This window comes from Cupressus sempervirens, chromosome 4 (assembly GCF_028749045.1).
Source record: "Cupressus sempervirens isolate cs-2001-9-10 chromosome 4, ASM2874904v1, whole genome shotgun sequence".
NCBI classification, from domain to species: Eukaryota; Viridiplantae; Streptophyta; class Pinopsida; order Cupressales; family Cupressaceae; genus Cupressus; species Cupressus sempervirens.
In genome coordinates, this window is record NC_143121.1 from 708593484 (window position 1) to 708615427 (window position 21944).

The following is a 21944-nucleotide window of genomic DNA, read 5'->3' on the forward strand; positions in this document are numbered from 1 at the left end:
TATTAAACGACGACAAATGTCCCTAAGGGTCCTAGGGACATATTCGAATGGGCCATATGGGTCAAAGTGGGTCATAGGGTGACCTATGACCCCCTTTGACCCATTAAATGATGACATATGTCCCTAGGGGTCTTAGGACCCCTAGGACATATTCAAATCGTTCATATGGGTCAAAGGAGGTCATAGGAAGCCTTATGACACCCTTTGACCTATTAAATGATGACATATGTCCCTAGGGGTCCTAGGACCCATAGGGACATATTTGAATCGTTCATATGGGTCAAAGGGGGTCAAAGGGTGACCCATGACCCCCTTTGACCTATTAAACAATGACATATGTCCCTAGGGGTTCTAAGACCCCTAGCGACATATTCAAATGGGTAATATGGGTCAAAGGGGGTCATAGGGTGACCTATGACTTTTTTTGAGTCAAAACGACAACATATGTCTCTAGGGGTCCTAAAACCCCTAGGGACATATTCGAATCGGTAATATGGGTCAAAAGGGGTCATAAGGTGACCTATGACCCTCTTTGACCCATTAAACGACAACATATGTCGCTAGGGGTCCTCGGACCCCTAGGAACATATTCGAATGGGTCATATGGGTCAAAGGGGGTCATAGGGTAACCTATGACCCCCTTTGACCCATTAAATGACGACATATGTCGCTAGGAGTCCTAGAACCCCTAGGGACATATTTGAATTGTTCATATGGGTCAAAGGGGGTCATAGGGTGACTTGTTACCCTCTTTGACCCATTAAATGATGACATATGCCGCTAGGGGTCCTTGGACCCCTAGGAACATATTCGAATGGGTCATATGAGTCATAGGGTGACCTATGACCCTCTTTGACCCATTAAACAATGACATATGTCGCTAGAGGTGCTCGAACCCCTAAGAACATATTCGAATGGGTCATATGGGTCAAAGGGGGTTATAGGGTGACCTATGACCCCCTTTGACCCATTAAACGACGACATATGTCTCTAGGGGTCCTATAACCCCTAAGGACATATTTGAATTGTTCATATGGGTCAAAGGGGGTCATAGGGTGACGTATGACCCCCTTTGACCCATTAAACTGCTGATCTTGGCATCAAATCGTCAGTGCCATTAGCTCTGGATGGGCGGGTGAACCCTAGTCACACCCTTGTTCTAGCCACAAAGACCATCCATCATTTGTGGCCACCCCATACCGAGGAGTCTTCAAGGTGCTCTAAGTGCATTTTGAGGTCGATCCTTCGAGGGTCATAACTCAGAGCTTGTGAGGGCTATCAATGAACCGTTAGAGGAGACAAGTTTGTAAGGATGGAGTGGCTTAGTGTTTTTGCTAAAATAAGTTAGTGGGAAGGCTTTATTAGAGGGTCTTGGCCAAACTAGTGGGGTGTTTGCCCACTCTCTAATTTTAGAGACAGGTAGGTTTTGGAGGGAGATTAGGGGAGCTCTACTAAAACTATCCTTACCCTAGCTTGGACCAAGGTTGGTATCTCAAACTTGCTTCTTTTCCATTTCTTTCTTTTAGCATGGTTAAGCAAATATGCAAGTGTGGAGTTTAGCAATGGAGTATGCATTGCATTGCATTGTGGAGTAGCATTCATGTGAGTGCTTGAATGGTGTTCATTCCATGTAGATTAGTGTGACACCATTGTGCATCTTGTTGTATTGTGTGGAGTATTGTGGGTATGAGGTTTGGATTTCATCTATTTCCTTATTGTATTATGGGTGTTGATATTGTGTTGTGAAAATGTGATGTGCTCTTGAAAATTTCTTGTTTTATTTCTACTTGGTTTTGTTTTCTTGTTTTGTGCTTGAGTATTGTTATGGGCGTGGGACTTACACTCACCCTTGTGGGAAGGGAAGAGAAGTCCAGAGTGAAGGGCTTAAGTTGGGTTCGAAAAATGTATTGAGAACCTTGGAGTATGGGCTCCATTGTATGCCATAACATTTCATATCTTGCTAGGGCTGATAAGGAAAGTATGGTGTAGAAAGGAAGTTTGAGGAGTTGCAGCTGATGGTAGTGGGTTTGGAGGAGGAAATGTGGAGGCCCCGAGAGGGAATTAAATGGTTCATTTATGATAGCCCCGAGAGGGCATGAAATTTTCTGAATTATGATAACCTCGAGAGGGCATGAAAATTGTTTATTGCAAATATGGTTTGGTATGGCAAGTATCCATTTTAGAACACACCTTCACCCTATGTTTATGGTTCCATCTGTGAAGCCATTGTGAAATAGTCTTGGGGGGAAATTGTTCAAGTTTGAAATGTAATGTTTATGCATTGAAAGATGGTATGTGTATCCCAGTTTGAGCCTTGTTCCCTAGCGCGGGGGTGGTCTCTTTGAGGCCTATGGTTGGGTGGAAAGCACCCATGGTCCTTGTTATTTTTTTGTGTTGCATATGCCGATTTGTGTCCAAGGGAGCAATGGAAATGGCTTGGAATGATCATTTTGCAGATTGATGTTGGATGAGAAAACTTGACATTGTGCCCTCATTTGTGAAGGAGGATTCACCAGCTTGTTCATGTTCTCAACGATCATGTTGGACAATGTTCATGCTACTCATTGTCCATATCTTTCAATGTCCATGTTCCTTATGATTTTGAAAAGTCCCTTATGTTGCCCCATTGTGATGGAAGGAGATTGTATCATTGTTACCTAATGTACGTGTAGAAGAAATAATGGACAAGGTTGTATATGCATGTTTCATTTGGAGTTTATATTGTTATGAAAGCATTGGTATGAGTCACAGATTTGCTTTGACATCATTGTTATCATTTGAAAATGTGAAAGAAAGTTTTCTCCTTGTGGTATTGTAAATGACTAGTTGATAATAACAATCCATAGATGTTATGTGATACCATTGATTGTATAAATTTAAAACTTAGTAGATTGCTTACAATCTTGTTGTGCACTCAATAATTTGGAAGGAAAATTTTATGTTCATATCACATGCATGGATAACATTGATTTTAATTACCAAGCTTAATGCAATTCTAAGCAAAGAAATCATCAAATTAATTTTATGATATAACAAAATGAAGTTTGTTGTAAGAGAAGACATAATAAAATCTATGAGATACATTGCTGTAGGCATGCATTTTCCTCTCTAGAAAATGTATGGTGAAGGCAAATAAATCCCTTCCTTAATACAGAGCAATAAAATATTAAAGAATATTCCCAGATTCTAGACTGCTATCCAATAAAAATAAAAATAATAATAGCATATAGAGACTAATGAGTGTCCTAGACTAATATATTTTCTAAGTGACAGAATGGTACGCATTACAATCTTGTGACCTCTAAGTCACATCCAACACTCAAATAATAAATTAGTAATTAAATAAATAAAGGCATATTAGTGTGCATGTTAGAGAATATGACAAATTTAAATATTTAACATAAAAAAAAAAAAAAAGCCAAGATTGATTGGATGTACATATAATAGGGTTAATAAGAAGTAAGTTGTCGAGATGATGGGATTGGAGAATCAAGGATAAGGATGGATGGTGGATTAAAATAATAACTCAAATCTAGTTTTATCTAGTCAATAAAGCACATTGATACATTGATACATATATGTCAAAACGACAAGGTATGTTATATACGAACCTTATTTATACGCTTGCACCTAATCCTTGCATAAACAATTCATCTAACAAATTTAAATTGACACACTCAATACGATGGTGTAGTAGGATGTGTTTAAATACAGATCGTGAATTATTATTGAGTTAAGTACTTTGAATTGGCCCTTAGACTTACTAAGAGTTCCTCATTTTATGTGCTTACTAATTCGTACTATGAAACTACTTTGAATGTTAACATGCTTTGATAATAATAATATTGATAGTGAGAAAGTGACTTATGGTGAATAGTTAGATGTAATTTAATGTAAAAAGTAAATGTAATATTATAGTAATTATAGTAATTAAAATAGTAAATGTAAAAGCATGGCAATGTAGCTAGATTAGTTAGTAGTTGATGAGCTAGATATTTAGTAATTGTCTTTTGTTAGAGTGAGTTTAATTTATGTATTGAAATAGTAATTTTTGTGTTTAGAAAACTGTAGTGAGTGCTAGTTTGGTGAGGAAGCAATGTTGATAGAATGCATAAGGATGACTAAATAGAGTAAAGAGGGAGAAAATGAATCAGTATTGGTCCAATCTTCGAGAGGACCTGTAACCAGTAAGATATGGATGCAAGCACATGATACACATTTGGCACATAAAACAAATTGTTTATTCCATAAGTTGTGTAACTAATGTGTTGAATGATGGATACTATCAATGCAAGCGGCCCCTTCTCCATCATGTAGACTTCGAAGCTACCTTTGGGGAATATCTTTTCTAATTTCCAATGGTTAGATCCGATATAGTGTGGTAGATAAGTGCACATTTTCTTATTTGACTAAGGGTGCTCATGTGATGAGTACTAAATCTAAATTCTCTAGATACGTGTGTTTAATCGATTAAGATATACTACACTTCCACACCATATAGTAATTGTCACATTAATATATATTGTAATGATTAATGAATGTGTGTACATTGGTAATGAGGATAATAAGTAATTCTGATCCCCTTCCCTTACATGCTAGAATCACGACCTAGTCCATATGATACAACTGACAGACCCTAATAGAATATTAGTATTAGAGGCTTGTTAGGATATGAATTACCTCACTAATTTATGAGTTTTGTATCTTAAACTTGCTTGTTTGACTCGTGATGCTAACTTGAACTAGACTGTCATCCAATCTATTTGAAAACCACCTATGACTAAAATGTTAACACCTTCACACTATCCACATGAGTCTTGAACTTCTATTCAATGATAACCTTGTTTTACAATATGTAATTTCTTATGCGACTTCATAAGCTACAAAAAAAATAAAAAATTGTTGTGTTTTGACTAGTAAAATTTAGGGCATGACACATGATCCACGATAAATTGAACAATACTAGATACTAAACTAATATGTATATCATTGTGCACGTAAATGACAAAAATATATATTAAAATACATGTATCCATAGACAAAATTTTAATCAAATATATATCAAAGATCACGTATCCATAGATAAAGTACTCAAATATATATATATATATATATATATATATATCAAAATACATAGATCCATATACAAAATGTGGCTGATCCTGCCATCAGAATGTGTATAATATCAATGTTTTTGTATACAATGTGGCATATGCCATCTCAAAATGTCTCATGATGCATCCTACGAAAACTATACTATCCTAGGGTGCTGGTGGATGATCAAAATGCAGCCTCTTCGCTGCACTAGGTGGATCGGATGCCTCCTACATAAACAAAAAAAGAAAACCCAAAGTTAGACTACTAAATTTATATGATTCTACATATCTAACATTGAATTACTCAAATGCATAATGATCTTTTCCATAATGGAGATTAATACTATCAAATTTTCATAATAAATACCCCTCTCGTCAACCTCCTGCGCCGGTCAGGAGTCCTCTCGTATGCCCTCGGCAATGCTGGTACCTCTCTGATTGTGGGTTGTATATGTTCAAATACCTTTGTCAGATGAATCTACAATTTAAACTATAACATTATAATTCATAGCATGCTAAATTTATAACATATTTAATCATGAATTCAAACTACAACTTACTATTGTAGGCTCCTCCTCAGCAGTGAGTGTCGCGTCATCAAATCTACATAATTGTCCCGTCGAACCTCATGTGCACTAGGAGTCTCCTATGAGATACAAAATAATAGTTGTTAATATCACGAAAATTAGTTTTGAATTTATTTATGAAGATAAGTGATGCAGGAGCATCCCATGCTCATCAGGGGAACATTGAAGATCCAAGGCATTACAGAGGTCATGGAACATCTCTTGAAGTCAATTGGGCAATCCTTGCACCAATTATGGCTCATGGAAGCATAAAAAGTTATAATGTTGGACTCGTATGTGGAAAAAAGTTTTAATTGGGCATGAGATAGAATTTTAGGATTTCATATGGTAGATGAGTCATTTGATAGGTTCATGTAGGTTGTCATGATCATATCTTGTCATTAGACAAGTCAAAACGTTCTAGAATTGAGTTTTGGGGTTTGAACAAGTAGGCCCTGGTTTTTAAGCCATTTTAAGGACGGTTTTGAAGTTTGGTGTTTAGGAGTGTGACCAAGACCTATAATCTTGAAAATCCTTAGTGTGCTGGTCCCCTTGTTGAAGCCTTGGCATGTCTAATTCCTCCTTGTGTGTCCCAGAGTTGAAAGGTACATAAGTGGTGTCCAGAGATTTCTTGGTGAGGAAAGAAAGAGAATCAGTGAGTTGGCCCTTGGGAAGGAAGAAAACTTGTTGTGAAAATGCCTCATAAAAATCAAATGGCTAGAGAACTTGAAGAATTGAGAGAAGAGTTGGCAAAAGAGAAAAAAGAGAGGAGAGAACTTGAAGCATCTAGAGTGAGGGAAGAAATACAGAGGAGAAGAGAGAGGCTGAAGCTTATTGCAAGGATAGAATCCTTAGAAAAGGAAAGGCAAGAACCTAGAGGAGAAGAGGTTAGAGGAAGAAATCATGGAGAGAACCATGAAGAAGAAGAGGTTGGTAATGCAAGGCAAGAGCATGAGACAACAAATGATCCTAAAGAAAGGAGATTTATGAGAATCATTAAGGCAGTACAAGGTAATGGTGGGAAGAACCATATCGATTTTCCAATATACCAGGGTAAAATGGATAGTGAAGAAGTGCTAGGGTGGATAGAGGCCCTTGAGAACTACTTTGATCCTGAAGACATAGAGGCAAATAAGAAGGTAAAAGTAGCAACAACAAGACTAAGAGGAACATCACTCACTTGGTGGACTAGTGTTTAGAATGAGAGAGAGGAAAGGTAGTGCAGGGCACCTAACCTATGTGGCAGGGGGGAACAAGTATCTATGTTGCCGGACACCTTGCCACTCCATGAAAGAGAGGATTCAAGTAGATTAGGAAGTTGGAATAAAGGTTTGGTCCATATTTTACAAGTTGGTCTATGTTTTGTAATAAAGGCACATGTAAGGCCCACAAGCATTTTGGTCTGGTTATAAACCAAGTGACTCCATGGGACCAAAATGCCTTAGAATAGGGTATTTAGAGTCTAAATAGTATTAGCAAAAAGTGGTTGCTTGTTTGTTTTATGGTTGGGAACGCCTATATGGTTGTTCCAACGGTCTTGTAGGCCTTTATATATGTCATATGTGATCTCAGTTGAAAGGGGGAGATCAGAGTGTACGGTGGTTTGGAGAAAAAACAATAAAAACTTCAATTTTCTGAAAATTTACTGGTAATCACTCGGTTGTTACGCTGGTACAGATCCGTATGAAACTTTTATGATTTCTAAGTGTATGAAATAGTTGCAGGGGTGAGTTAGGAAACTTTTGGTTTTGGTTTGACTCAAAAAGGTGTTGGGGTTTAAAAGTTATCTACATTTTAGTAGAAGGTGGTCTGAAAAGCCTTGTTTCCTAGACCCTTCCACAAATGCATCCCTAACTTGCATTCCCACCAGTGGCACCCTCTAAAACTGAGGTATATACAAGTTACGAGACTAGGCAACATAATGCCAGAGGTTGGAGGCTTGGAGAGAAGGGCAACTATTTTTCCAAGTCGGCCCTAGGTCAAGCAAGCCCATGTGCTTGACCGATTTTTGCAATGTAATTGGTGACAGTCATGGTTGCAAGCACTTCTGATCAGTTTGAGTGCTGGAGTTGGATGCATTGACTATGTTGGAGATTGCCTTAAGTTTTTTGGGTCTTGGGAACCCACCTTGCCCATTCTTCCTTGAAGGCCTAGCCTAACTTGATCAACTAGGCCTACGTACCAAGAAGCAGTTTGGAGGGTGCTAGAGCAAGATCAGCCCAAAAGCTTTTGGATTCTTAGTAGGTTCCAAGAAGGGTGTTTGGACCTATGGAGAAGTCCCTATGCTATTAAGGGATATTGGGAGAAAAGTGCAAAGAAGCTAATTGGAAGGCTACAAGGTTTGTAGGCCTAGAAGTGCAAAGGTGTGTTGGGAGTTTGGTGGAACCAAACAAATTGATGAGTTTGGGTTGGAATAGTATGTCCATGATTGTCTCCATTTCTGGTGACAGTTGGTGAGGCTTTTGAAGTGGGATTGCCTTGTTTGTCTTGGAGGTTGAGTATACCCGGAGTGGGTAAGAGGACTTGTGAGAAGTCCTAGAATCCTAAGTTGGATTGTGACAGCCATTTATTGGCTTGTGGAAGGTAGTTGCTACAGACTCTGCATCAAAAGGGGATTGAATAAGATTTCAAATTAGGAGAGAATGAAGACCATGGTGAGAAATCAATTCTTGCCATCTGATTTAGCAATCCAAATTTAAAGATAAGAAGGAACAATTTGAAATAGAGGGATATGGATGTCATGTCCTATACTGAGAAATTCCATACCCTGAGTATTAGGAGACGACTAGAAGATGAAGATGAGAAGGTGGCTAGATACATTAATGGCCTCAAGTACAATATTCAAGATGAAATAGGATTGAATGTACCAAGGACACTTGGAGAATGTTTTCAGTTGGCAATCTGGGTAGAGGAGAAGTTGAAAAGAAAGAATGAGAGGCAAGCAAATTAGAGAGGAGGTGGAACAATGAGAGGAAGAGGTGTAAGAAGTCAGTTTGACACTTCAAACAATCAAGACAAAGATAAAGGAAAAGAGATTACATCTGAGACAAGAGGAAGTTTCAGGGGAGGAAGATTTGGAAGTGGAAGAGGTAATAGTGTTTTCACAGGTAAATGCTTCTCATGTGGAGGAGTAGGCAATCAATCCTACAATTGCCTTGAGAAAGGTGTGGATTTCAGGAAGGAGGAGAGGAGAGTCACCTTGATCCAAGGAGAAGAGGAAGAAAAGAAGTACGATAATGCAGACCCTGAACTTGAAGGAGAATCTTTGATGGCGAGAAGAGGACCACAAATGCAGCAGCAAAAGCAGACCAGACCATCCATTTTCAAGACAAATTGCATGAGCCATGGTAGGATTTGTAAGATGATAATAGACTCTAGTTCCTTTGATGATTTAGTGTCTTATGAAATGGTAAATAAACTAGGATTGAAGGAGTATCCTATTGATAGACCATATAGGGCATTTTGGGTCAGTGATGCACAAAATATTGTTGTAAGGGAGCAAGCAATAGTGGATTTCTCTATAGGAGAATATAAAAGATCAAGCTATATGTGATCACATTCTAATGACATGCTGCCATGTAATCCTTGAAAGGCCTTGGCAAGCCTCAAGGAACACTATTCATTTTGGCTCATCAAATGTTTATATAGTACACAAAGATGGTGTGAAGTTTAAGCTAAATCCTTTGACTGGTCATGATGAGGAAAGAGTTATTTGTTTTGGCAAGAAAGAGTTTGTGGACTTGTAGGAGCAGAGGGAGAGTAAACATGATATGACAGATCTTCCATTGAAGCCATCTCTTTTGGTTATGAAGGATGAGATTGTTCAAGACAAAACTCAAAATTCTTCTTACAAGTAGACAGTGACAGCAAAAGGAGTGATGATAGGAATAGTATGGTGTCCTTTGGCGACGAGAGTGAACAAAGAAGTGAACATATCCATGGAGGATAAGAGACAGGGTCAGCATGACCTCAGACAACAAATTATTCAGCCTTTGTCAAGGATAAAACATGACTGTTCACAATCAGCAAGCAGTAAGGTTACCATGACTGGTAACAAGGATCCAATGCTTTTTGTTTCTAATGATTTGTATGCAGGTGTGCAGGGTAATACATTGCAGGTGCAAAGTTTCAAACATCCCTCTAAAAGGATGGGAGGAAAGAAGATAGTAGCCCTTAACTCTTGGGACAAGAGTTGCTTTGAAGGTGGGGTGTTTGGTGCAGGGGCACCTATTAAATCATCTAAGAGAGCCTTGGTACCAGATGAAGATAGAGGATCAAAGACATCATTGATTGTTAATTGGGATATATTAAAACCAATAATAGAATTATGTAATAAACAATGTACTTTGAAAGACAAAAGTCATAAAAGTCCTAGCAAGGACCTAAGGGCAACATGATGTAAAATGGCCAAAAGAGCCATATGGGGTAGTCTTAGGATAGTTTCATACTTAGTTGCATTTAATAAATCCATATGACCAATTTTGAGTCAATGGAATAGTTTAGAAAGTTAGGGAATGCATAAAAACTATAGTTTGAAATTTGAATTTCAAATTCAAACGGTCATATTAGTTTTGGAGGGAAAGTAGTAATTTGGTATTTGTTTGATTAAATAAACCTTTGTAACCAACTTGGTCGGTTGGACAGGTGCATATAAGCCTATTTAAGTTGTAATGAACATATGCAAGACATGAATCATTATTGGTATGGAAAAAATCACAAAAATTGTATAGAACAACAATCATACTTTCCTCTGCATCAATTAAAAAAATAAAAAATAAATGATACTTATACATACAATGGGGCTCTCTGTGCGAATGAAAATCCTTGATGATCTAGGACACCAAATCTGTGCAGGCTCATCGCTAGTAGCCACACCCTATATACAATAAATAATGTAATTAAATGAGATTACCACAAACATTTTACAAGAATGCATCAATAGTTAATCAATTAGAAAACATCTAATTACCTTTCCTTTGTCAATGCATGCTGGCTTACCCCCTGCACTTTGTCCCCCCGGGGCAGGTGGTATCTGCAAGATAAAAGAAAGATTAGCAACCATATATGCTACAATATCAAATAGAAAAAAAAAATGTGAACACAACATAATGTACTGTAGATGTCTCAAGGCCAAATGAAATGGCCGAGAGTGTAGCATCATCTATCTGTCTGAGCTCCTCTTCGGTCATCAACTAAACATGAATGAAGATCACATACATGTAAAAGTCAGTATGGCTTAAAAATTAAAATTACTCTATTATAAAAATTAACTTTAAATCACATATGTCATAACAAAAAAATGTATACACGTACCGACACCGAAGGAGTCCATGCCTCTGCATTCCCCTCCTCTCTCACATCAGGGTCTGTAGCCTCTGCACGTGCGTCTAGTGTATCCTCATCTAATACAAAATGATACTCAGGAAGATCACCTATGGGACCCAGGCAAATATTCTTGCATGTAATGCAAGTGTGAGGCACACAAATGTGTGATGACCTAGCTGATGATGAACTGGCACCAACATCATCAACACAAGGAGGCAGGACTGACCTAGCCTGAGATATCATTAGGCTACTCAACCTATGAATGGCTTTGATGGTCTGAGAGCTAGCCTCTGCCATAATACCTGGATGCTGCACTCGAGGAGGGGGGGGGAGATGGCTTTGATGATCTGAGAGCTTGGAAGAGGGTTTATCCTGAGGAGCTCCTAGTCCTAAGCCCATGTTGGGCTTCATGCTCCAATAGTTCACTTTAAGTTTCAACACAAATTCTGCATATAATTTTCTAAGGAAATAAAATGGTATGTCTAAATTGCCATGTGGAGGGATATCAAAGACCATCCACCAACGGTCCCAAAAATTTGCACGTATGGCATCATTTATGCACCATTTAATCGATAATTTAGTTTTTTTTGGGTCAACTGGTATACCCATTTTTGGGTTAGCAAAAAGGCTAGCCAAATCATCTTTGGTTATGTTGAGGGTCGCGACCTCATCATAATCCAAACCATCATCAAACATCTGGTACATTTCATCATGCCAATGAAGAGCGGCATTTTGTTGGTTTGTAAGGGTTTCAATGTTATCCACTATGGTGTTTAACGTGGATAACATAGGAGCCAGTGCAGGTACATTATTGTATGTTCTATGCAAACCTCTCAACTCAGTGAGATTTTCATTTATCAAATCCTCGATTTGAGGAGGGTTTTGAGGAGGTAGAGGATCATTTGGTGGAGGGTTTTGTGGGGATACTGGATCGTTTGGTGGTGGGTTACGAGGAATATTATTCCCTGCCTCAGTGTCATCATTTTGACCAGCCATTCCTATTGAATTGCAAAACGTAATATATATTTAAAAAAAATCTAAATTTTAACCATTTTTGTAAAAAAAACCCTAGATTCAACTAAAACAAACAAAATCATGTTAAAATCTATTAAATTTAGGTTAAAAATGAGTCGGGGGGGAGGGGGAACATATCTGATATCTGATATCCGATTTCGTATCTGATATCCGATCCGTGATGGCAATACCGGACCCAAATTCGCGTAAAATGAGGGCCTGCGGGTCTGTGATTTTATTTAATCCAATGTGCAGGTATCGGATATCCGATATAACATTGGATATCCGATACTATATCGGATATCCGATATAACATCGGATATCTGATATGACAGAATAACATAAAATGAGTACAATATATATAATATAACATATAATATATAATATATATTACATTTTATATATTTTTATATTATATTTTATATTTATTATATTAATTTACTATATATTATAATATAAAATATTATATTATATAATAATATTATTATTATATTATATTATTATAATTTATAATATATTATACTTTTTTATTATATATTATATTATAAGATATTACTTTTTATTATTATATTATATCTTTTATATATATATATATATATTATATTACATTACTATATATTATAATATATGAAATATTATATTATATTATTATAATATAATACATTATAATATTATTATTATAGTATAATATTATACGATTATAATATAATAATAATAATATTATTATATTATAGTATAATAATTATTATAATAATAATATTATTATAATATAATAGTATGATATATTGTTTAATATTATTATTATTATTTAATATGATATATTATTTAATATACTAATAATATTATTATTATTTAATAATATTATTATATTAAATAATAATATCATATTAAATAATAATATCATTAAGTAAATATTTATATTAAATAATAATAATATTATAATTATTAGTCGGATATTTGATTTAAAATCGGATATCCGATAAGGCTCAGCTTAACCTTCCAGGTTTGGTTCTTGGATAGGTAAAAAATAGTCAAAGCGGATTTTGAAGCGCTTTTAGGTGTCTTCAAACTCTTTTTTTTTTCACATCACCACTTTTTGGCACACCATGATCCTGCACATACCCCTATCTTTCTAGAACATAGTACGTGGCATAATGGCAAACACACATGACAACCTGTATTATTAAATGTAAATGATCAGATTTAGTTGATGAGGCTCCTTTTAACAATAAACAATATGATAGTTTAATATTACCTCACCACAGGATGAGGATAATGGGGAATGAAAGGTCCAGAAGAAGAAGAAGAGGGGGGGGCAAGGAAACTAGATGTTGGTTCCTCTGTGATAGTAGGAAGACCATCTAGTAGGGCTACTAGGACAAAGCAAACAGCTAGGGATGTGGCCAATGGTAAGCAACTTACACTGGAGATAGTTACTAGAAGTAAGAAATGAAATTTCTCTCTTGGAATGTGAGGGGGTTAAATAATCCCCAGAAGCAATATGCTCTAAAACAATATATTTTGCAAAAAAGTTGATTGTGTCTTAATACAAGAGACCAAAATGTCTAGTGATAGTTTTGATCAAATTTCTAGTCATATGTGGCTGGGGGCTGAGCATTCACATATGGATGCAGATGGAGCTTCGAGGGGTATTGCCACCATGTGGAATTCGAACTCTATGAAGGGTATAGAGGTCTGGAAAGAATTTTTTTTTATCATTACTAATTTCCAATCTAGCAGCCATTGTTGGGGGTTGATCAATATCTATGCCTCTAATAGCAGACTTGGGAGGAAGGAAACGTATGATAAACTGGGTAGGATTGCTGAAACTATAAAGGGTGAGCAATTGATGTGTATGGGAGACTTTAATACCCCCCTCTACCATTCGGAGAAGCTGGGTGGTAACAGAGAATGTTTGAAAAGTTTGCAAGACCTCAATGACTTCATGAGTAGGTTGGACTTTATGGATGTGGAGTTAAGAGGAAATTCATATACTTGGACTAATAATAGGAAAGAGAAGTAACTTATTCAAGTGAAGCTGGACAGATTATTGGTGTCAGGGAACTGGAACAAACTGGGGAACGCCCACCTTGAGAACCTCACTAGAACTGTTTCAGACCACTCCCCTATATTATTCCACTAGGAGGATGGTTTTAAAGGTGGACAAAACACTTTCAGATATGAAATAATGTGGCAGTCTCATCCAAAATTCAAAGAGTGAGTTTAGGACTGGTGGAATATAAGGATAGATGGTACTGTGATGTACAGACTTACTCAAAAACTAGATAATATTAGGAGGAATGTTAGGGTCTGGGCAAAGAGTTCATTTGGTGACTTATTCAATGTCAAAGGTGAAGTGCAGGAAAGGCTCAAAAAACTATAGGGGAAAATTGCAATTGGGATAAATCTGGAAGGTGCAACTCAGGAAGAGGAGGATAGAAAAAAGTGGAAGGATATCCTACTAAGGGAGGAAATTTTTTGAAAACAAAGATCAAGAATTCAATGGCTTAAGGAAGGGGACAAGAACACACCGTTCTTTCACAGGTCTGCCTCGAACCATAAAAGAAGAAACACTATCAATTCGCTGAAAGATGAAGGGGGAAGGGTCTTAAAAGAGGAGGAGGAGATGGGAAGACATGTGGTGGAACACTTCAGCAAAGCTTATGTTAAAGACAATTTTGTAGGGAACCCGATAATTAGAAGAAGCTTGATCAATTCGGTCCCAAAGATACTTGGGGAGGAGGAGAATAACCAGTTACTTGGCAATATTACTAAGGAGGAGTAAAAAGAGCGGTATTCTCTATGAAAGCCTATAAGGCTTCGAGACTGGATGGGTTTCTTTCGGCGTTCTTCCAACATTTTTGGGAGGTGGTCAAATCGGAACTGATTTGGGCCACTAGGGATTTCTTCAGAACTGAAAAGCTACTAAGGAGGATTAATAAAACCTTTTTAGCTCTAGTTCCTAAAATCCCTACTCCTTTGAGCCTGCTTGACTTTAGACCTATAAGCTTATGTAATACTATTTATAAGATTTTTGCCAAAGTTCTGGTGAATAGAATAAAGCCTTTCTTGGGAAGAATAATTGGTAGCCCTCAGAAAGGGTTTGTCCTGGGAAGACAGATATTAGATGCGGCTATAACCACACATGAGGTTATTCATTATATGGAGAAAAATAGAAAACTAGGGATGGAATTTAAATTGGATATATCCAAAGCTTATGACAAGGTCAACTGGGACTTCCTTCAGGATGTGTTGGAAAGAATGGGATTTAACAATAAGATTATAAACTTGATCATGATGATGGTTGGTCCAGTGCAATATGTTGTTCTACTTAATAGTTCCCCCTGGGGCAACTTTGCTGCAGGGAAAGGTCTAAGATAGGGTGATCCACTTTCCCCCTACCTCTTTATAATGGTCGCTGAAGTCTTGGGGAGGTCATTCTATAAACTAGTCAGTACAGGTTGTATCAAAGGGGTTAAACCTGCTACTACTATTGAAACTGAGGTCATTCAGCAATTCGTTGATGACACTTTTCTATTTGGAGAATCTTTAGTTAGGGAGGCAGAAGCTTGGAAGATGATTTTACATAATTATGAAGAAAGTTCAGGGAAAAGAGTGAATGACCACAAGAGTAAGATCTATTTCTTTAATACTGAAGCCTCACTACAAAGGAGGATAAGAAACATTTTGGAATGCCAATCTGCTAGCCTCTCGGATACTTATCTCGGATTACCACTTACTACTAAGGAAGTGATGAATGATTTTTGGATTATGATAGTGGAGAGAATTCAGAGGAAGCTTGTAGGGTGGAAAGGGAGGATATTAAGTAATGCTAGAAAATTACAATTGCTCTTTGCTGCTCTTCAGGGTATCCCTATTTACTTCTTATCCATTTTCAAAATCAATCAAACCATGGCGGAGAAAATTGAGAGAATACAAAAGAATTTCCTTTGGTCAGGGACAAAGGAGAAAAATAAATTGAATTTAGTAAATTGGAAGGAGGTGTGCAAACCAAAGATTAAGGGGGGGTTGGGTATAAGAAGGCTTCAGACCTTAACGAAGCTCTCCTTATGAAAATTGGATGGAGACTGGCTGAAGAGAATATGGATTGGAGCAATATCATGAATGTTAAGTATTTGTGTAATACCTCCTTTGAGTGGAATCTATTTAGTAATGACCTCCCAAGAGGTTCAAAAATATGCCAGAATGTTGTTAGTAATAGGGGTTTATTAAGAGAAGGTTTAAGGTGGATTGTGGGGAATGGTTTCAATATTAGATTTTGGAAAGATAGGTGGATGGGTGGGAAACCATTGGTCTTCAGTAAATTCAGAAGATTGATGGAATTACTTAAAGAGGATGTGGGGGGAAAAGTCATAGACTATATTGATCAGGGGAGGAGGTGGAAGAAACTTTACAAGGAAGACTACTCCCAAGAGGATATTCTTCTCATCAAGGAGTTGGAAGAGTTGATAAAGGAACATAGACTCCTCTTACTACTTCAGGAGGACACTATGGCTTGGGACTTAACTCTAGCTCGTAACTTCACGATCAAATCTGCATACACACTCATGTTTATTAAGGACCCCTGCCCAACATTGTGGCAGAAGGTATGGATTACTGACCTTATTCCTAAAATTAATTTCTTTTGGTGGACGGTTCAGCATGGTAAAATCTTGACTTTGGACAACTTGAAAAGAAGGGGGTTTTATATTACAAATCGTTGTTATCTTTGTAAAGAAAAGGAAAAAAGTATCTCCCACCTTTTCTTAGAATGCCAATATGCTTTAGGGATTTGGGCTAAGGTCTGGGAAAGATTTGGCTTGGAATGGGTTATGAAAGATAATCTGGGACAGTTTGTGGAGAATTAGTGCTGCCCCTTTATCACCCTAGATTAGTTTTCTATGGAAAATTGTTCCTCCATATGTTTGCTGGCACATATGGAAAGAAAGAAATAATAGATTATTTAAGGAGGAGAGTAAATTAGAGGAAGTCGTTTTTGGAATTATGGGCAAATTGTTGAAGGAAAATTTAAGAGTGGCTAAATGTAAAATGCCAAAGGAAGAACCAGTTAGACATGAAGGCCTAGTTGCTGAAAAACGGGGTTGTCATGAGGATTTCTACCTGTTTGATAACTCAAAGATGATGATGAGATAGCAGACGAGATGGAGACCCCCCACCCTAATGCAGTATAAACTGAACTTCGACGGTGCTGCTAGTGGAGGATTAGGAGCAGTGGGAGGTGTGTTGCAAGACAGGAATGGTGATGTGATGTTGGTATACACTAGAAAGGTGGGAATTGGAAGCAATAACTTGGCTAAGGCCATGGCGTTGTTATGGGGACTTTAGTTGGCTAGGAAAATGCAAATTAAGGAGCTAACAATTGAGGGGGACTCCAAATTAATCATTGACTTGGTTAAGGGAGTGGCTAGACCAAGCTTGAATATTCAAAATACCATTATGGATATCAAGCAAGTCTTGAACGTAAAGGAAAGTGTCCACTTGCAGCACATTTACAAGGAAGGCAATAAGGTGGCAGATGCGGCAACAACCATGGGGTTCAATGCAAAGGCACTCACGTGCTGGAGAAACTGGGTTGATCTCAATGAAGATATTAAGTCGTTGATAATCAAGGAAAGAGGCGGGAATAGCATATGATGTCGACTATAAATTCTAAAAGTAGGGCCAAATTTGGCAACATGGTAATTATGTTTGCTAAATTTAACAATGCTTTTTGGAAATAATGGAAAGACATGGCCGTACAAACGGTAATAGGAGTGATTACGAATCAAGAAAGATGTCATTTCATAATTATGGTAACCCATGGCGAGTTTTAAATTACTTCCCAATTGGAAGTACAAAAGATATCATTAATCAAGTTGTCAAAAAACGTCGAGGGGTGAAAATTATGATTTTATACATTCACGAATCCCATCATAATCTCGCATGGGATTTGAGAGTGCATCAAGCATAGGTTTGTAAATTATATTTTGTTGTTAAAGGGTTTAAGGCAGAGAGTAGTTGCAGAAAAATTGCAATTGAGAAAGTTCAAATGCATATTATTGAAGAAGGGGAACCAGAAACTAGTGAAATTGAGATGGGGGGGGACTTGAATAGGCTGGAACTCACGAAAATTGAGAATTTTAAAGATAGGATGACCACCTGGTTTCTTCTGAAGGAAGGGGGTTTTTTTCCCTACATGCAATCGATGGTGGGGTATGACGAGAACTATGCGCTCTAGTTTGTTAATGGTTGGAATGATAGAAAGGTCACCATTAATGGAATCACATTCCAAGTCACTGAGGAAGTGATTGCCATGGCGACCGGTCTCTCAATGAAGGGGAAAAAATGGAGAAAGGTAACCAAAGTCACTGATGAGGCCAGTATGAATAGCTTCTTTGCGGATGGTGAGGAGCCGATTCATTACAGAAGAGGGTTTAAAAGAGACAAGCTGCTCGCCCCATGGGATGATGTGTGCCTGGTCCTTATGAGGTATTGGATGCTAGAGGGAAAGTTCGGTGTCTACTATTACTATCATTTCCCTTTCTTAAATCATTTGAGGAATAGGGATTTCATTTCTATCCCTTTTTACCTCCTGCATTCTCTTGAGGATATGGTAGCTGATGTTAGGGAAAAAAGGAGTTAAGGTTTAAATTTTACCATAATTCATCAAGGTTTAATTTTCTGCCTCTATCAATTTCACCTTACCCTGTGCCCCCCGAGGGTGATGGTGGTTGATAACCAGCGCCATCGCCAAAATTCACCCCCAAGCTCCAGTACGGGCACAAAAATCCACACCCCCCGACCCTCCCCTGGTAGGGAAATCAAGAAAAAGAAAAAACCTGATATAACAGTGGAACAAAAAGGAAACAAGAAGTTAAAAATTGAAAAACCGGTTGAGGTTGATGGAGAGGTTTTGGAGGAGACAGGGGGTAAGGCTAGGAGGTGATCTGGTAGGCTTGCACAATCTCAAGCTAGGTGCAAACAAAAATCCATCTGAGTCTTGGTTGAGGAGGTTGATGAAGATATTTCAGAAAATAATAACGAAGGGAGGGAGGAGGAAGATATTTCCAACTCCAAGAAGGAGGATGGCATGGATGAGGGGGATAAAAGTTTTAACTCGGGGGACAACTCGATGGATAATGCCCAGACCCAAGCGTCTGTTGGTAATGCTTTGAATACGGAGATCACCCATGTGATTGCTAGCTTCTCCCTTAAACCCATTACCTTTTGTGAAGAGAGTAGCATAATGGACACCTCCCCCATAACTATTTCCTCCCTCGTTAAAGATAATTATAAGGTTTCCTCTAACCCAAGGGTTTTGCAAGAGGATTTCCAGGAGCAAATTGCTAAGGAGGATTCTGTAAAGGTGGAAGCGAAGAGTAAAGAAGGGACTGAGAGGCTGCAGGAACGATATACCAAACTGGAAAGGAGGGTTAAAACTTTGGAGAAAGGGTTTTTTACCTTCTCCAAATTTGACCTCAAAGTTACACGTTGCTGCCACCACCCTCCAGTTGCTGGCATAGGAAAAGGAGGACACGGGTATGGACATGGAAGACCACAAGTTGCTCTTCAAGTTCCTTGCGGATGACTAGGCATGGATCCTGCTAGATGCAAAGGGGAAGGGGAAAAAAGAAAATTAAGTTGTTTAAGTTTATTGGGATCCTCAGATCCAAGACTTTTTATGTTTTACTGTTGGCTAAGGTTTTGCTAGTTTACAGCTATTATTAGGACTCAGGTTAGCCAATGTTGCCAATTTTGGTTATGATAAACTTTCGTAGTTTTCTAGTTTTCTCTGGTTGGTGTTAGCTTAGTTGTTCTTTTTCTCTGTTGGTTCTTGCAGACTACTGGTTCTTGATGTTTAGTTAGTCTTTTGTCTACTGGTGGTTCTGCTGGTAATGCACTGGTTACCACGTTTTTGCTTGTATGGGCCAACCCCCTTGTTTTGGTCGCTTTTAATTTCAAAAACAATAAACAATGTGACCTATGAACATTCATATGATACATTGAAGGAACAAATATTAAATCCATCGATCAAGGCCTACGATATGTCGAAGGAGAAATAGTAATTCTATCTCTATGTTTAAGGAACATTAAACCATAACATGTGGCAATCATGCAAAAGAAAGGATACGTCGAAGGAAGGAAAAATTGTTTTATCGATTTCGTCTTACGATGCAGTAAGAACAATGGCTAACTCATTTCAAATGTTTAGCTCTACGATGAAGTAACAACAATGGCTAATCGAAGGTACGTAAACAATTTTCTAACTTGATGCAACATTAATAGGCCCACGAAACCACATCGAATGAGGTTGTTTTTCCGGTATGAATTCACACGAAAACAGTCCACAGTGACAATTCCACGGTAACTCCATTACTTCACATTTGTATGATTGCATAATTTTTCAAAAAAAACTATCAGTCAATGAAACATCCATCAAACACGCCCACAAGACATCCAAAGAAGGACATAAAGGACCATAGATAGGTCCATGGGATGAACTTCCATGGGATGACTATGCCATAAAAAAGGATGTATGTATCATACATTTTTTTGTGCTTTTCCTGTACGACGGGATGATTTATATGGAGGATAGTTGCATCCGAGTTATTTTATGTCACCGTACACTTTCATACATCTGAGTGGGACATTTCCAAATTCAAAAGTTAACAGCGGACGGCAGGCGGATTGAATGTAACGGACACTAGGCCAAAACAAAATGGTGGAAACCAAGAATCCGAAAACCGGTATGCTGTAGGGGAGAGGAATCAGTAGTCGTGATAGCTAACTTCGTTAACATGTAGCCGCTACATGGGATGTCGTAAGACTTTCATATTTTTTTTTAAAATGTAAAATGGACATTGAACTACCTACAACTAAAGTTTGAAGGTGTGACTCATCACATAACTCGTTAAAATAGTGCACCTAGTGAAATGTGTCTAAAAAATGACTTTTTGAACATTCGACCAAAGCTTAATCTAAAAATCTCTACTAATTGAATTTAAAATTATCACTTGTTGTTAATAGAATATTGTATAACTATATGAAATATAACATATATGCAACTTAAATAGACCAAATAGTTATTATTAATCATAAATATTTGTTATATATAACTTTTATAAATAACACAAAAAGACACATACTTTAACACACACAAAAATATTTGTTGTTATAAAAATAACACATTATTATATAAAATACAACATATATCCAACACAAAGGGACCATTAGTTGAACACTAATTTTTTCTCACAATCTCACACATTTCATAAGAAAATACAAGGCATTTATTGGTATTCACCTTTTATATTTATGATGATACATATTATTGATATGGTTTACTTTATGCATATACATTGCTACTCCAATAGTTGTACACACAAGAACAGTATGTCTACACTAAGATATCAATGTTTATTTAAGTGACCATATTATGTTTTAAGTGACACACACATATTAGATAGCTATGATATTTTGTTTGAAACAAAAAGTTATTTATTTCACTCATTAATGAATTCATTTATTTATTTTTTCTATAACATTTATAAGTTTTCATGTGTTCAAATATTGGTATATTTTTTATCAACATTTAGAATTTTTTATATTTACAAATAGATCAATTAATTATAATATATAGTAAAAATATGTTGAAAGATTAGACTCTATGTTCACAATAGGGCGATCGACTATTAGACCCCGCTCAACTATTCGGTCCTCTCCCCTAAATGAGATATGTCCGGACATGAGTTAAGAGTGGGTCCGGCCACCAAAAGAAGTAAAGGCTTCAAGTGTACCCGTGAAGCCGGCCGGAATTGGTAGGTAAATTTGACTCCTGAATCGAGACGTCGAGCATCTATAATTCAAGACAGATCACTCTCGACGACCTCATTGGTCATCGTTGACTGGACCCAATAAGCTGATTAATTGAGAGGCTATAGAT

At 37.3% G+C, this 21944-nt stretch overlaps 1 long non-coding RNA gene across 1 annotated transcript; it reads right to left on the minus strand.

Moving 5' to 3' along the window:
* Nucleotides 1-5213: 5213 nt before the first annotated feature.
* On the minus strand, nt 5214-10538 carry LOC149563239 (uncharacterized). Its single transcript, XR_016363543.1, has 4 exons — nt 10458-10538; nt 5657-5742; nt 5464-5530; nt 5214-5324 (listed from the first exon to the last, which is right to left on the minus strand). It is a non-coding gene; the product is annotated as an uncharacterized LOC149563239 (long non-coding RNA).
* Between the last annotated feature and the right edge of the window lie 11406 nt (nt 10539-21944).